This window comes from Mustela putorius, unplaced genomic scaffold (genome assembly GCF_011764305.1).
Source record: "Mustela putorius furo isolate JIRA1106 unplaced genomic scaffold, ASM1176430v1.1 tig00000594_pilon_pilon_pilon, whole genome shotgun sequence".
Classification (NCBI taxonomy): domain Eukaryota; kingdom Metazoa; phylum Chordata; class Mammalia; order Carnivora; family Mustelidae; genus Mustela; species Mustela putorius.
This window is the reverse complement of record NW_025421427.1, coordinates 1260818-1277733: the sequence shown is the minus strand read 5'-3', so window position 1 is coordinate 1277733 and position 16916 is coordinate 1260818. Positions and strand designations below refer to the sequence as shown.

At 47.3% G+C, this 16916-nt stretch overlaps 5 non-coding genes across 5 annotated transcripts; 3 read left to right on the top strand and 2 right to left on the bottom strand.

Annotated features, from left to right (window-relative positions):
* Positions 1–1420: 1420 nt before the first annotated feature.
* On the bottom strand, positions 1421–1502 carry TRNAS-UGA. Its single transcript has one exon. It is a non-coding gene; the product is annotated as a tRNA-Ser (tRNA).
* A 1208-nt stretch (positions 1503–2710) lies between these two features.
* On the top strand, positions 2711–2792 carry TRNAS-AGA. The gene has a single exon. It is a non-coding gene; the product is annotated as a tRNA-Ser (tRNA).
* A 4409-nt stretch (positions 2793–7201) lies between these two features.
* Positions 7202–7283, top strand: TRNAS-AGA. The gene has a single exon. It is a non-coding gene; the product is annotated as a tRNA-Ser (tRNA).
* Positions 7284–12621: 5338 nt separating this feature from the next.
* Positions 12622–12693, top strand: TRNAM-CAU. Its single transcript has one exon. It is a non-coding gene; the product is annotated as a tRNA-Met (tRNA).
* Positions 12694–14313: 1620 nt separating this feature from the next.
* Positions 14314–14395, bottom strand: TRNAS-AGA. The gene has a single exon. It is a non-coding gene; the product is annotated as a tRNA-Ser (tRNA).
* Between the last annotated feature and the right edge of the window lie 2521 nt (positions 14396–16916).

Sequence of the window (16916 nt, the reverse complement as noted above, 5' to 3'; positions counted from 1 at the left end):
TCTTTCTGCAAAGCAGATGTGAATATTTTTGTGTATTTAATTTTATATTCCATGTGATATTTTGCTAAATATCTCATTCTGCTCCTGAAATTTTCCCAATTCTTTTTTAGATTCCTCCATATAGTTCTATGTGAATCTACTCCTTTTGAATGCTGCCTAATACTTTCTGCGGTAAATACAACTTCTTTGACGTAAAATATATCTGAGCTGGATGTGGTCTTAGACTTACATTATGTTTCCCAAGTATCTTGTAGGTGTTTTTCCCACTTCCTCACACCATTGAATATTATTCTAGAGAATGCTGTTTCCAGTATGATTTTTCCCCTTGGAATAAGGAGATTTCTTCAGTGGCTCCCTAAGGAATTATTTCTTTATCTTCAAAATCACATAACTTTACAAGGAAATAGCCAGTGTTTTCCTCTGTTTGTGGTCGCCTTTTCCCCACTGCCCCATTCTTGCCGTCTCTCCTTCCTCACTGGTAAGTTTGCTCCCATCTTTCTTCCTTCTGGACAAGAACTCATAAGCCTCTTAATCTACTATTTGTTTCCTCCAATCATTTGTGAAGTCCTCAGAAACACTTTAATCCCCTGAAAGTGCTATAGGAGGTAGGTAGTGGGGACAAAAGAATCAGCTCTGGGGTCTCCATGCAGCAAAACTGAAGCATTAATCCTTTCCAACAAATATGTGGATTGAGACTTTGTAGAGTTTTCAAAATCTCACTCCTTTCCAGCATATGGAGCTTTATTCCAATTTCTCTCCATCTCTGGGGCCAAAATAGCTCTTCCCTTTCTCTCAAATCAGTCCTCAGTCATTTATGGCTGAAGCTCTGTGGACCTTGTAGTCTGCAAAATAGATCTGTTGTAAAGGTCTACAAATAATGACACATATAAAGTCTTTGGAGTGGTGTGTGTAGTAAGGGCTTGAAAAAAAAAATAGGACCTGCTATCTATTATTTTGGGGTAGTAACACATCTACCCCTGAGTCTGCAAACAACTTGTCACTATTAGGAGTGTCTCCTAAGGAACTCAAGAGAACCTCGGTCCTCAGTCAGTACATCTCATTGGGCAGCATTGGGCTGTTTCTTCATGGGTTAAATGGAAATACACCATTATGGGGCTCCCGCTTACCTCCTATCTTCTTGGCACAAGGTGTTCCATAAAGTTACCTGTTAGCGTCACTACTTTTCATGAATCCTAATGTCGCTCTGCGTGGAGAGTGGTTCAGGGGAGTGCCAGCGCGCTTTCAGAGCCCAGGGCTCTGAGGATCCACTGTGAGCGGAGGCAGATGAACCTTGTCTGGAGGGTGACGCTTGCACTTGAGAAGGTGTCTCCGAACAGGGGAAGGCGTGCAGGTGCAGGTGGAGGATACGCATTGGGGAACAATCTGGATTGTGGGAACGTGGTTCGGTTCCTGGTAAAACCGTAGTCGGCAGGATTCGAACCTGCGCGGGGAGACCCCAATGGATTTCAAGTCCATCGCCTTAACCACTCGGCCACGACTACTTGCCTGGTGCCAGTGTAAAGAGCTGGGGTGAACCACTGGGGGCCGCGGGGAGCGTCGCCCATGGTAGGTGCGGTCTCTCTCTGGAGAACGAAGGAGCCCACCCCCAGCACATCAAGAGTCAGCCGGGTCGTCGCGGGGGCCACTACAGGCTCCGGGACTGAAGACTGGGAAGTCAAGTGCCCGGGGCGCGGGGCCTGGTCCCCTGGCTACGGCCACCCGCGGCCACCACGGTCACACCTCGTGCTCGGGATCCTGAGGAAGGCCAGCCGGGCTGAAAGTGAGCCCTGAACAACGTCAAGTTCGCAAACGCAGGCGGGAAAAGAATGGAAAAAAAGGGGGCGCCTGGGTGGCTTGTAATTTCTCTCTGTCAAATAAATAAATAAAATCTTAAAAAAAAAAAAAAAGAATGGAAAAAAAGGGTTGTGGGAGGCGTGGAATGTCTTGTTGGCTTCGGGGCTAAAATGGAAATCAGGACTCTATTCGGTGGCATTCGACTGGTTCTTCCAAAAGAACCATTAAGCCGTTCTGGGGCGGAGAGGGAGGCGGGGGCCTAGTTTCTGTCCTGACCTCAAAAGTCCCGGCGGGGAGGTCTGCGATCCCTCAGGGACAGGAGGGGCCGCACGGTGGTTCCGCGCAGGGGAAAGGGGCGCTCCGAGCGCACTCGGTCTCCAAGGCCCTGCGCTCCGCCCTGCGCAGCACCGAGAGGCGCAAAAAGGAAATGAAAACACACAAATGTTGCAATAGATCGAGCCAAATTATAGAGATGATTCTGGGGTCAGAGACTCTCTGGTTTACCAGACTGGGATAAGGAGGGTGCCGCTCGGACCCATCCCGTTTTATGGAAATGTCAGAAACCCTAAAACCACGGACCTCTCTCCGGATCCTAGGCATGGAAGCATGTTCCCAGGGCATAAACTGGTAGATTTAGACAGACTCTCACATACAAAAAGAATGTGACCCCCAGGATTGAGGCCGGATATACTCCTCTGAGAGTTAAAGCTCTTTCACATCTGTTTTCCTTTAGGGTTCCGTAACGATGATGTTCCAGGAGGAGGAGGCAGGGCAACTGGGCCTCGTTGTCACAACCGCAGGCCACTCCCCGGAATCACAGCCATCAGTAAGAGCCACCAACAGCAAATGCACTTTGTGCTGGCAAATGGGACCTTCGGAAGAGGCTACTTATGCTAATGAGGCTGACGGCTCACACGTAGTCGTGGCCGAGTGGTTAAGGCGATGGACTAGAAATCCATTGGGGTCTCCCCGCGCAGGTTCGAATCCTGCCGACTACGGCCGCTCCCCTCTTTGGGGACGCCACTTCTTGTCTCATCACCCCTGAGAGATGTGGCCTTTGCCCAGCCTTGCTCTTTACAGGGCGGCTCAAAGACTCCGCAGTTTCCCCAAACAGCCACACATCCGCGCGTTTTTTCCAGAAGGAACTCCGCCCCAGCCCCCACAGGGTTTTCTTTCCGCAAAGTAGAGCCCAGGCTTTCTGATGCTTTCCTGTTTGCTGCCATCCAGGCAGCCCTTCTTAAAGGAGATGCCGCAGCAGTGCTGCCTTCTGGAATCGGACCTGTTATCTGGGATCTTCAGCCCTGTATGTCCTTGCCACCTATAAAAGGAAATTCCAGCAACTTCTGGATCAAATGCAGATGAAAACCACAACTCATAGCCACGGTCCTCAAGCCACAAATCCACATGGTATTGATAGCAAACGACGACACAGCTAAAGAAATTAGGTAAAGGTTTTTTCTTTGTGGAATAAAGTTGAAGATGTCTCACTGGGGTGGCTTGTCCTGGGGTCCAGGACAGTGGTGATGAGAGGTACTAAAAACTTATGTACTTTAAGAAACTTTTCTATTCTCTTTGCTACATCTGTTACTCCTTCAGAAGCAACAAAGCATCCTAAATAAAATGTTACTTATGGAGTATCTATGACCTCCAAGTGGAAAGGGCCACCTCTAAGTGGCAATTGCAGTAAACGGGAAACACAGAACCCAGAAAATTCATTAAGTTTTAAGAGACCAGATGTTGCCTAGCATCTGTTTCTCTCTTCCATGCCTCTTTCTTCTAAAGGAAAGGCCGAGTATTACAGATTAAGGGCTTCTTCTCAGCAGACACCATAGAGTCAGGGTTGAGAAGGGGTGGAAGTAAAGGGGACAGAATTCCATTCCACTCCACGGACCTACCTGTGCCTTATTGTGTGTGTGTGTGTGTGTGTGTGTGTGTGTGTGTACACGCGCACCTTATTTTAGTGTTCCAGACCTGTGCGCTGAGGAACTCACACCCAGGAGTCCTCTGAAAAGGTTGAGAGAATTCCGAGAACTGGTTTGACTAGAATTTTGGCTTCAGGCATGGGTGTGCTTTGAGGTTGATGACTCACATAGACCTATTAGACACATGACACTTCTTCAGCAACTTTGTCTTTAATTACAGTTTGCTGGTGGTGAAGCTTAGTTGTTAAAACTAGGTTGTGTGACATGTGGAGATTCTGAAATGCACATGATTCTCAGCCTGGTGTCTGCGATCTCCAGCAGAATCTGTGAATTCCCTGACGTGGTCTCTACCATTGTCGGTTTTGTGTCAGGAACCTCTCTCTGTGAGAGATTAAGTATTATTTTACATACCATGGGAGTTCGAAACAAAAATAATGAATAATTTCTTTCTTAATATTTTCATGACCAGGGACGCCTGGGTGGCTCAGTTGGTTAAGCAGCTGCCTTCAGCTCAGGTCATGATCCCAGCGTCCTGGGATCCTTCCCACATCAGGCTCCTTGCTCGGCAGGGAGCCTGCTTCTCCCTCTGCTTCTGCCTGCCTCTCTGTCTGCCTGTGCTCACTCTCTCTCCCTCTCTCTCTGACAAATAAATAAATAAAATATTTTAAAAATAATAATAATCTCATGACAACTGAATGAGAAGAGTTTGCTCACTCTGTTTTGGAAAACACGTAAAATGACTACGAGGAGATACGTTAGCTCTAAACAAATTCCGTCTAACATGAGTCCAACACCTGTCTTCCCGATGACAAAGTCATGCTCACAGCCACACCAGGGAAGAGAGCTTTATTGGAAATCACAAGGCTCACTGCCAAGCCCACGTATCCTTCCAGTGTTCACAGACCAAAACAAGCCCAAGTCCACCTAAAGCAAATGACTTTCCAGGACCTGCCTGGTCCATGTTGCTAAGAACATTGGCAAACGTTCTCTCTTTTTTTTTCTCTTATATCACACCATCATGTCGAGACAAACAGGCTCTAATTTAAGGATCGAGTCCCACAGGCTGCCTCTTGTCTATAAAACACACGGACCAACAGTTTCTTCCAAGCAGCATCTTCAAATCCCATTCACCTAAAAATGAGAGGTTTGAGTTGTATTTTCACCTTCTGCTTCAACTCTGCCATTATACTTTCAGGGTTTTTTTTAAAATTAAGATTTTATTTTTAAGTCACTCTACACCCAGTGTGGGGCTCAAACTCACAACCCTGAGATTCATAGTCACAGAGTCTACTGACCAACCCAGCGGGGCAGGCACTCCAATGCTTCCAGTCTTTAGCAATTTACTCACACCCTTCCTGGGTTGGCTTTCTTAATTGTGTGCGTACAGAGCAGCCCTCCTGGTGGACACAAATCACAGGAGCAGGGACATGTTTTTTGTCTTAACTTTGGGTTACTATACCCCAGTCAATGAGATTAAATCCATTCAGAAATGGAGTTTTATGACATTGTGAATCGAATGACAGAGACTCTTTAACCAAAACTGTTCCCTGGTGTAATGGTGAGCACTCTGCCCTCTGAAGCCAGCCATCTGAGTTCAAAGACTTGCGGGTTATTTCAGTTTGTTTTTCTGTTGGTGGGGTTTGTTTGTTTGTTTGTTTTTGTCTACAGAGGCCATACTAGGCAATTTCATCCCTGGCATCTCTTAGCACTTAATATGCACATCTGGGAATCTTTAGACAGACTCATCGTGTTTCATAGGGAAGGAAAAAAAGGGTCAAAAAAATACTTCCACTTAAAACAGCATCAGGAAGAATAAAATACTCAGGAATAAATTTAAGAAAGGAAGTACAAAACTTATACTCAGAAAACCACAGAACGCTGTTGAAAGAGGCGAAGATAGATAAAGACGTGTCATGTCGTGGACTGCACGTTCACATGGTTATGATGGCGCTTCTCCCTCAACTGATCTGCGCGATCAGAACGCTAGCTGACTTCTCTGTAGAAACTGACGAGGTGATCCTAAAATTCCCACGGAATTTCAAGGGACCCAGAATATCCAGAACAATCTTGAAAAAGAAGAAAAAGAAGGACTCACTTCCCACCCTCAAAACTAACCACAAGATTATGACAATCGAGACAGTGAGATCAATGAGATAGAATCAAGAGTCCAGAAATAAAGCTATAGGTCTATGGCCAACTGATAAGAAGTGCCAAGACTCTTCAGTGGGGATAGAATATCTCATCAACAAATCGTCTGGGGAAAACTAGATAACCACGTGCAAAAGAATGGAATTAGACCCTTACCTCACACAATGCACACAGATTAACTAAAATGGGTCAAAGACATAAGGTCTAATATCATAAAACTTTTAGAAGGGAACACTGGGAAAATCATGACCTCAGATTGGGCAGTGATTCTTAGATCTGACACCACAGGCACAAGCAACAAAAGAGGGCAGCTAAAGCGGACTTCATCAAAATGAAAAGCCTTTGTGCCTCAAAAAACACTATCAAGAAAATAAAAGACAATCAAAAGAATAGGAGAAAATATTTGCAAAACACTATCTGATAAGGGGCTTGCTTCTAGAGTTTATTAAGAACTTTTACAATTCAAGGGAGAGACAAAGAACCCATTAAAAATGAGCAAAGGAAAAAAATGAGCAAAGGACAGAAATAGACGGTTCTCTAAGAAAGGTGTAAAAATTGGCGATAAGCACAGGAGAAAATGCTTGCCATCATTAGTCATTTGGGAGATGCAAATCAAAACCACAATGAGATACCACTTCACGCCCATTAGGATAGTTTTAATGAAAATGCCATACAATAACAAGTGTTGGCGAGGATATGGGTAAATCAGAACCATCATACATTCCTGGTGGAAATGACAATGGAGCATTCAGGTTGGAAAACAGTCTGGCAGTTCTGCAAAAGATTAAACATAGACTTACCATTTGATCATCAATTCCAGGTATATAAACAGGATAAAGGAAAATCCGTAAATAATAATGATAGTAAAAATCAAGTTATTTTGATGAATATATAGGGAAAACTAAAACCTCCCTGCAACCCACAAGCTCAGCTATTTCATTTCCATCCACACCAGCAACCTGAAGCCAGGTCTGGTAAAACCTTCCAGAGTTAAAATATACGCATGTACATAACCTTTTCACTCCAGTTTTTAAAAATCATAACCATTGCATGTAATCCTGCAGGGAATGTTCAAGCTCGTTCCAGCTGTGGGATGTGTCTCATGACTCTTCCTCAGAAGCTGATCTCATTCCAACCATCTGTCAGAATAAGGAGTCCTTCCAGTTCTGAGGAAAGGGTGTTAGTTGCTAATGTGGTGCAACAGCCTGATTGTCATTCAGATGATGTTAAAGGATAGGGAAGATCAACCACAAATACACTTTACGGTGTGCAGTTTGATCCTACAGAGAGCTGAGGTACGTATGGCTATTTATTTGATCAGGAGAAGGATTCATTGGGTAGTCGTGGCCGAGTGGTTAAGGCGATGGACTAGAAATCCATTGGGGTTTCCCCGCGCAGGTTCGAATCCTGCCGACTACGGGCATTTTGACATCTTGCAGGTTGCTTTGAAATGCCTCATTGCTTCAAGTCCGAAGAAACATGAATTGTACCTGAACTATAAGCGATTTACTAAACTTCGCTGTTTTGGTCTTGGGATTAACTGGCCTAGGATGGAGTCTCTCAATCTGGAAGAAAAAAGAAATCATAATTACTGTATCATTTAGTAGGTTTGAACGGAGTCCTAATGTTTTCTTTTCTCCCAAAAAGAGTCCAAATTTCAGAGATACTGTGGTGTTTCAGGCTATCAAAATCCTGCTTGAAGGCAACTCTTTCAAAAAGAAAGAAAGTGGGAATGCTTGCTTCTCCACCAGACTGTGACTTTAAAAAAATAATAATTATTTATTTTACAGAGAGAGGCACAGTGAGGGGGGAACACAGCAGGGGAAGTGGGAGAAGGAGGAAACAGGCTTCCCGCCAAGCAAGGACCTTGAGAGCAGGACCTGAACTGAAGGCAAATGCTTAAGGATTGAGCCACTCAGATGCCCTAGACTGTCACCTTTTCAACGATTTCCTTTCTCGCATCCCAACTGTTTCCTTGCTATCTCCCAATCCGCTCATAGTTCCATGTATCTGTGTGAGGCTGATCTGGAATCCTGTGCCTGTTTAACACAACCCCAGCCTGTTTATGGGACAAGTAAGTAAAGAAGGGCCAGAAATAATGCTATCCGACGATAGTAAAATCGTCTGCTTCCATGTAACTGGAAATCAAGGTTCAAAATAAAGCTGTAATCAACTGGCATAAAGTGTATTTTCATTGCCTGTTAAGAATTTTGATATTTAAACTATTTTAAACATAATAGTCATGATATGAAGCTCAAATGATCTTGGGATACATGCAGAGGGGAAAAATGTCCTTTCTATCTATGTACTCTAGCTGCTCAATTTCCCTCCACAGTGAAATGAGTTTTTGTACAACTATCCAGAGTTATGTGTGCATAATATTCAGTCCACTCTGTATTTTTATTTTTTAAAGATTTTATTTATTTATTTGAGAGAGCATGAGTGGGGGAGGGGCAGAGGGAGAGGGAGAGGCAGACTCCCCGTTGAGCAGGGAGCCTGAGCTCCCCTCATCTCCGAGGACCCTGGGATGAGGACCTGAGCAGAAGACAGACCCTTCTTTCAAAAAAAAACAAAGGGGGGCGGTGCTGCGCCTGGGTGGCTGGGTGGGTCAAGCCTCTGCCTTCAGCTCCGGTCATGATCTCAGGGTCTGGATTGGAAGCATAGGGCTCTTTGCTCAGCTGGGAACCTGCTTCCCCCGCCTCCCCACCTGTCTCTGCATACTTGTGATCTCTGTCTGTCAAATAAATAAATAAAATTCTTAAAAAAAAAAAAAAAAGAACCTTAATATCTAAGACACCCTTTTAAATGAATAGTACAAGCACACACACAGTGTTCATCTTGTTTTTTTCTTTCCCTTAAAAATATACACTAACCCATAGAAATGTGTCCAACTGACTTTTCACAATAGACCAGAAGAAAATTTCAACAGAGGAGGAATTGTCTTTTCGACAACGTCCGTAGGTAAAAACAGTAACAAAAACAAAACAAAACCCAGCAATGAAACACAACAAAAATAAAACCCACACTGACATATGCCTCATTCTGTGCACAAAAATTAAAATGAATCACAGACCGAACAGTACAATTATAAAATTTTAGAAAATAACATAGCAGATCTTCAGGACCCGGGGTCAGGCAGATTCCGTTGACCTGACACCTGAAGCTCAACGCTTAAAAGGAAAAGAGTTAAATCAGATCCCTTCAAAATGAAAACCTTTTTCTCTGCAAAAGATACTATGAAGCCGTTGAAAAAAACAAGCTACAAGTTGGGAAAAGACATTTGTAAATCACATAGGTGACAACAGTCAGCACACACAATTCCCAAAACTGAACAGATTTAAAAGGAAAGCCAACACTCAGTCAGAAAATGGATAAAAGCCATGAAGAGACATTTCAACATTTCACCCACGATGGCACACAGATGGCAAATAAGCGCGTGAGAAAATGTTCAACACCGTTAGCCGTTAGGGAAGTAGAAACTAAAACCACAGTAAGATATCACCCTACACCCATCAGAATGGACAAAACAGAAGTCATGACAACACCCCTTCTCGAGAGGATGCGGGAAACTCAGTCACTAGTACACCGACGACGGGGGGGAATGTAAAATGGTACAGGGAGTCAGGAAAATGGCTTGGCAATTTCTTACAAAACTAAACAGGAAATTATCAGATAATCCAGTAATAAATACCACTCTTGGATATTTAATCTAAAAACACAGAAACTTCTGTTCCCACTAAGATCTACATGTCATTTTTCCCCAACATCTTTACCCAGCATAGCCCTAAACTGGAAACAATGTGTATGGTGGGGTGAGTGGCTCAGCACGTCGGAATTCTCCTCAGCAGCGCAGAGGGGTGAGCTAAGCTACATGTGGCAGCTTGGATGCCTTTCTGGGGAATTACACTGAAAAGAAGCCAGCCTCAAAATGTTATAGTTCGTGTAATTCCACTGCTACAACATTCTGGAAATGACTAAATTCGAGAAATGAAGACTCAGTTTCTGCTCTCCTGGTGTTCCGGAGGGAGTGCTGGGATAAGGGGCTGGAGTTACTAAAAGGCGGCAGGAGGGATTCGTGCCGTAAGGAGGTGCACTTTCCCAGTGAGGGATGTGGGAACTGCACCTGGCATAAAACCACCCAGAAATAACTCCCCCCACCACACTCAAAAATCAGTACGGAGGGGGTGGGGTGAGGGGGGTGGGGGGGATCACAATAAGACTGAAGGACCCCGTATCAGTGTCAGTATCCCACCGTGATAGTGTAAGGAGCCAAGATGTGACCATTGGGGGAGCCGCGGTAAAGCGTTCTCTCTTTATCATTTCTTGCAGCCGCACTCGAGTCTGCAGTTATAGCGAGGACACGCGTCTACACGTACCACAGATGTAATCCACATCAATACAGAGAAACACGCCTCGCTCCTATTCTCCGCTGCAGAATATTCCATTATGTTCCACAGTTGATTCAAAGAATCGAGAACTATGGGTCATTTAGAGTTTGGAAATCTTTTTACACCATCTCACAGCAGGACTACATGTCCATATTCTCCACCATCTCTCAGGGTTGTGGAGTGTTTATTTTTTTGGTGCAGCCTATCTCCCCACTTCTCTCAGAGTTTGTCCTAGTTTGCAGTTTGGAGTGTAGCACACCGATGACCGACCGATGACTGTCAGAGGCCGACAAGGTAGGAGGCTGGAAATCAGGTCAAATTAAGGAGTCTTGCCAATTCTGGGACCAAGTACAACATGCCAGTTTGTTATAGCAGCATGATGGAAATCTATATGACCAATTACGTAAAAGAGTAAGAAATTTTGGCTTCCAATATATGTTTTAATGTGTTATTTCACCTCATTGGGAGAGAGCGAAGGTTCGAGACAATTACTTTGTTCCACTGAGTTATCATGCTGGATCGAATTCAACAGTTGTTGTTGTTTTTAATTTAACTCTACTTATTTAAATACAGGAATTTCCATCTCCTGTGTCTCATATATAATATGTATATAATATATAAACTAAATATATATAAAATATATGTATTACATATAAAATATATGTATTATATATATGTAATAAAAAAAGCAGTCCTCTAAAACCCGATTTTCTCTGGATCAAGTGATGACTCTAAGTTTTTGCACCTGGAAAGATAAGATAAAGACCAAGGCAGAGGATCACTGAGTCCAAGATAAACTCACCTCCCTGCCAAAAGTGATAACGGGGCGGGGGTGGGGGGAATAAAATCTGAACAGGAAGCAGGCTGGAGTGAGGCAGAAGAGCAAAGTTCAATGCCTCGGCTGTGGAACTGGAGGGCCTGAACTCTTCGGTGCCCAGGGAAAAAAACTGGGCTCTCCAGCTATAAACCTGTAGGTTGTAGCCCTTCTCGTGCATTCCAGCTCTAGTGCCACCGTCAGGAGAAAAAGCAGGCTTCTAAATTCGAAGCCAAAAAGCCAAAAAATGGGTCGTCAGTCAAGCTAAGAACGGGTGCTGGGCTTAGCTTCATAGAATTGATGGGCAATGGCAAAGTCTCTGGTTGAATTTCCACAAAGCCTTTTCAGAAGGTCTCGGCTTGAAACGTTTCGTTTCCAGGGAGGAGCTTTTGGGAGTCCCGGTGACTGGCGCTCAGGGCCATGGGCCAAGGGCTCCTCTTCTAAAAGGAGTCTGGGGCGCTCTCCTACTGCTTGAGAGAGAACTTGGGAGATGAGTCCCCGCTACTCGAGTGAGGACCTTCTCCCCCTGCACCTCCCACCCCCAACATTCTGTCTTGGGCTGTCAGCACTAGATCTGCAGCTTCTGGGGCAGGCCATGGGGAAACAGCAGAAAGTAGAGAATCTACCAGAGAAGGCGAGAAACCTGCAGAATTTGGAAGGGCATCAAAAGGGGGTGAAGGAGGAAAGCATCAGCTGCAACCTCAGAGGTTGGAAGGTGGGACAAACCGAGCCTGCATCAGGGGAAACTTGCCCCAAGTTTGGGTAAAATCGTCTTGTGATGGGCCTGTCTCTCCCCCCGGAGCTGTCATTTCCAGTTTCTGAAATCCCCAGGAGCCTTGGCTGCCTGTGGAGTCACTAGGGCCTCCCGTCTTCATGCTGGAGTTTCTCGGTGTCCGAGTGACAAGTGACGAGTGGAGGCAGGCGCGAAGCCTCCTGCCCTATGACCAGAGGTCTGGAAGCGGGGAGCAGAGCGGTGGCCTGCACCAGGTCTGGGTGCAGGCAACGGCAGGTGGCTCTGGACCCCGCGAGGGGGCCTTGGAAGTAGGGGGTTTACTTTGGGATCTGCAGTCATCGAGAGCAGCAAAGCGAAGGACACCCGCGCCAGCTGGGGGTGTGGATCAGTAAAGGTCTCACGCACACAGTCCGCTTTTGCTGATAAACCGGAGTGCGGGCTCAGGAGCAGGGAAACGAGAAAGGCGAGCGGTTGGAGGACCAAGAAGGAATTCCAGAGAAAGGGCTTTGGTTCAGAGCGAAGGCGACTCCGGAGTGGTTTTGGAAGGTTGGCCCGGTTCTCGTCTGGAAAGTTGACGTCCTGGGCATCGCTATTCCCGGCCCCAGAAAGAGGCCAAGAAAGGACTGTTGATGTGTGCAGCCCGGAGCTGGAGCTTGTGTGACAGTAACGCGGACTGTGGCGCTGGGATGAGGCACGCCTGGAGGATCTTGACGGAAGGAAAGAGTGGAGAGAAGACGGGAAAGCAACCGTAGAGACGTGGTAGGGGGTGCGGCAAGAGGCTGAGAATTAAACCGGATAAGGAGGAAGGCCGTTTCTGTCGCGAGCAGAGTGGCGCAGCGGAAGCGTGCTGGGCCCATAACCCAGAGGTCGATGGATCGAAACCATCCTCTGCTAGCTTCCCTTATTGTTGCCCGGGGAGTTCGGACTCTCCTTCCTCCCCCACAACCTCCCTCACGTCCCCAGAACGAGTCCTCCGGCGAAGTCAAGCCTTCTCAGCCCCCTGCGACGGGATGACCTGGTTTTCGCCCTGCGGCGTTCCAAGCTCCCAGAACCACAGGAAAGAGGCTCCCGCTGTTTTACTGGTCTTGCATCTCGCCTGCCCCCTCCCGCGCTGCCTGCCCGACTCGGGCTCCAACATCATGATGAATCAAAGAACCCTAGGGGGAGCAGGATGGCGCCAGGGGCTTGCACCCCTGGAGAGGGATGAAGTCACGGTCACCCGCGGAGGGGAGCATTGGGGGCCGACGTGGAGAGGCGGGAGTCTCCGCGTGGGGTCTCTCGGAAGGGAGACGGAGGAGCAGGTGGCCAGCGCGGGGGAAAAAGGGGACCCGAGAGGAGGGGTCCGAACGGCAGGCGAGGGCCGCACCTGCGAGCGCGCGGACCCAGGGAACCCCGGAGACAGAATGGGGGTTCGGGGGCGCAAGCAAAAGGTCCAGGATTTGGATTTAAGGGAGGTGGTCCTTGCCGACTGGAACAGCCCACAGAAGGAGCTTCGACCTCTTTTCTCTGATTCAGATAAGGGACCAAGAGGGACCCGGTGAGGAGCCCGGGACTTCTGATCCGCCGCCCCAGGCCAAAAAGGCATCAGGCGGACTCCTGATCCTGTGTCTTCCCACCCGCGGGGCGCTGCTCCTTCCTCCCAGGACCTCGTGCTCCCTGCGCAAATGTTTGCCTGCTTCGGGCCTGTGCTTTCCTCACGACTCCGCCGTGGTGAAACGCCCCCTTCCTGCAATCACTAATTCCAGGAATAAACTCCCCGGATCAGTGTCACCCTCCTTAACCCAGCCCGACTTGGATCTCTTCTGTCCCCGCACTCGCGCTCACCTACCGCCAGTAATGCTACCCAACCGACGACCTGCTGGGCTCCGAGGCCCGGGATGGAATTAGAATTACCGAGACTCGGAAAAGACCCCTCTAACCCCTCCCGTCAGGGACTGCTCCGTCCATAGAGGGGCAGACTTTGAATCTGAAGGTCTAGGGTTCAAATTCCTATTTCTCTCCTTTTGATTTCTGGCTCACCAGAGAGGGCCGGCCCGGCGGAGGATGGCTGCCCAGTGGAGAATGTCTGGGGACCCAGTAAGTAGGGAGTAAGAAAAAGTACAACGTGCCTATCTAGCTAGGACCTTGACATCCTTCCTTGCTTCGGGGCTTAAGTGATTTTCATTTCGTACCCCCTGGAGGGGGAATCAACCCGCCTTCCATTGCCTGTGAAGCCCATCATTGGAAAACTGCTGCGGCATCTCCTATAGGAGCGGCTGCCTGGAAACCAGGCTCTGATGGCAGCAAACAGGAAAGCATCAGAAAGCCTGGGCTCTACTTTGCGGAAAGCCAGCCCTGTGAGCGCTGCGGCGGAGTTCCTTCTGGAAAAAACTACTGGAAAAAGCGCGCGGATGTGTGGCTGTTTGGGGAAACTGCGGAGTCTTTGAGCCGCCCTGTAAAGGGCAAAGCTGGGCAAGGGCCACATCTCTCAGGGGTGATGAGACAAGAAGTGGCGTCCCCAAAGAGGGGAGCGGCCGTAGTCGGCAGGATTCGAACCTGCGCGGGGAGACCCCAATGGATTTCTAGTCCATCGCCTTAACCACTCGGCCACGACTACGTGTGAGCCGTCAGCCTCATTAGCATAAGTAGCCTCTTCCGAAGGTCCCATTTGCCAGCACAAAGTGCATTTGCTGTTGGTGGCTCTTACTGATGGCTGTGATTCCGGGGAGTGGCCTGCGGTTGTGGCAACGCGGCCCAGTCGCCCCGCCTCCTCCTCCTGGAAGGCCGCCTTCCTCTCATGGCCCGGCTGGGAGGAGATGGAGCAGGAGACCTCCCGGGAGCCCAGCTTCTGATGAGGACCCAGGAGATCCCCCAACACAGGCTCTAGCGTTCACTGGGAATCTGAGGGTCGCCCCGATTTGAACACCTCCAAATGAACATCCAATTTCAAAATAACTTTGAGGACAAGCACATAGTGGAAGCCTCTGCCGCTGGTGAAAGGAAGAAGGCACACTTCGTTTTCTCCAGGAGGCACACTGTCCTATCTGTTGTGTTCTCGTGCCTCAAGATGAGAGACCAAGGTTCCATTCACAAACATTGTTAGTAGGGAGTCAAACTTACTTTAAAAGAAAACAAGCCAAAAAAAAAAAACACACACCAAAAACAAAAAACCCTCGCTTTTTGGAATTTTGACTTTAAGGAATGTAAGTTGGCCATAGTAGCCACTTCCAGAGCCAGGCAAGACTTTTTCCCCCAAGTTCATTATCATCTTCAGGCTTGGATTTACTAATTTTATGAAAGACTCACCTTCAAAGCTCCGATTTTCCTCTTATAGAGATGGAAAATTTCAAACCCAAATTCTGCTGCCAGATCCCCAGGGTTTTCCGGCAGGATCAGTCCCTTACTCCCATGTGATTTCAAGTCGGTTACTTCAGAACCCTGTGTCAGTTTTCATGCTGTGAAGTGAGAATGTCACTTCACTAATATGTTGCTATGTGCTGAGAAAAATCCTTAACACACAACCACCTTCGGGATGAACGCTGGCTTTCATTCCTGTTGCTAACCAGGTATCTCAATCAAGGCAAACATTTGTGCTTCCTGAAGCAAAACACAGAAATAATGCACAACTCCGAAGTATAAGGATTTATGACTTTTCACAGTCCACATGCCAGTCTGAGCCACTGGAAGTGGGTCACAGCCAACACCCCAGAAGCTCCCCCAGGACCAGACACTTCTTACCAAGAGAGCCAACACTGTTCAGCAAGGCCATCAGAAGTGTGCTGGTGAGAAGGGTGCTAGAGTTATTGAGAGGCTTGGGGGTAGCTCTGCGTGCAACCCAGGCTCACCACAGGGGTTAGGCTTGTTAATGGCAATGGGAATGCTAGGACTCCAGAGCACCAGATGTCTGCTGGAAAACTCAGGAAGCCAGAGGTGTGCAATTAGCATAACGACTAGCTAAGTCGAGGGTCAGTTGGGGGGAGTGGTCTTCTGTGAGCTGCTGTGTCCCGAAGAGTCAGACAGACAGTTGGTATGTGTACTGCGTAATCTGTGTAATCAAGGATGAATGGGAAACTGAGACCACTTCCCCTGGAGGAAGTCATGATATTTGGACAAGTTCCTGGACCTAAGATTGCCTCTTTTTTTCTAAAAGCTGTGTATTTTAAAAGTTGTGTGTTTAGCCTAAGGATTGATGATCCTTGAGTTCACTTTGTGCATTCAGTGAGGCCAGACATTCCAGTTTAGAGACACTCACCTGCAAGAAGATGGAATAAAAACAAACTGTAGCCTCACCCCTGCCTATGAGCAGCAAAGAGAGCGGGGAGCCTGGAGTCCCTGGCAAGCACCCTTGCCAGCTTGCGGCAACGTGCTCCCCTCCACCGGGTATCGGAGAAAGCAGAGGAAGAGACCGAGACTTTCATTGCTCCAGGCTTTAAAGGGCTTTTCCTAAACCCTGTCAGTAGAGAGCCTATAATGTGCCCACATAACCACCTCCCACTTGGCAGTAAAGACGTCTTACCCTCCCCACTGGGGTGGCATCAGAAGAGGTCTAAGGAGAGAGAAGATTTTCATTATTGCTTAGCTGGAAGGGCCATACACACTCCCTGTTCGTGGAGCTTGTGTGGCAATGACAACGCTCCTCTACTCCTCCAACCAGGGAAAACCCATGGGAGCCTAGTGGGGAGCCAGGACTCCTTCTCCTGCACAACACTAGGGCACTGACATCTTGGGTCTCAAGAGGACTGAATGAGGAACCTGGAATTCCATTCCTTCCCCGTAGTAGCCAGGAGGTTTGCGCCTTCCCCTGTCAGAGCAGTGTTAGATGTTTGAAGGAACCAACTAAAACAAGGCTTAAATAAGATCCAAAGTCTCATAGCGTAATACCCAAAATGTCTGGGAATCATCTGAAAATCACTTGTCATGCCAAGAACTAGGAAAATCTTAAACTGAAAGAAAAAAGACACTCAGTAGATGCTGTGATGGGCAGAATATTGGTATCCCCAGATGTCCGTGTCCTCATTCCTAATACTTGAGAAGATGTTGCCTTATGTGGCAAAAGGGATTTTTGCAAACATGGTTAAGGGTAAAAATCTTGAGATGAGGGGATTACCTGAATTATCTGGGAAGACTCAATCTAATCA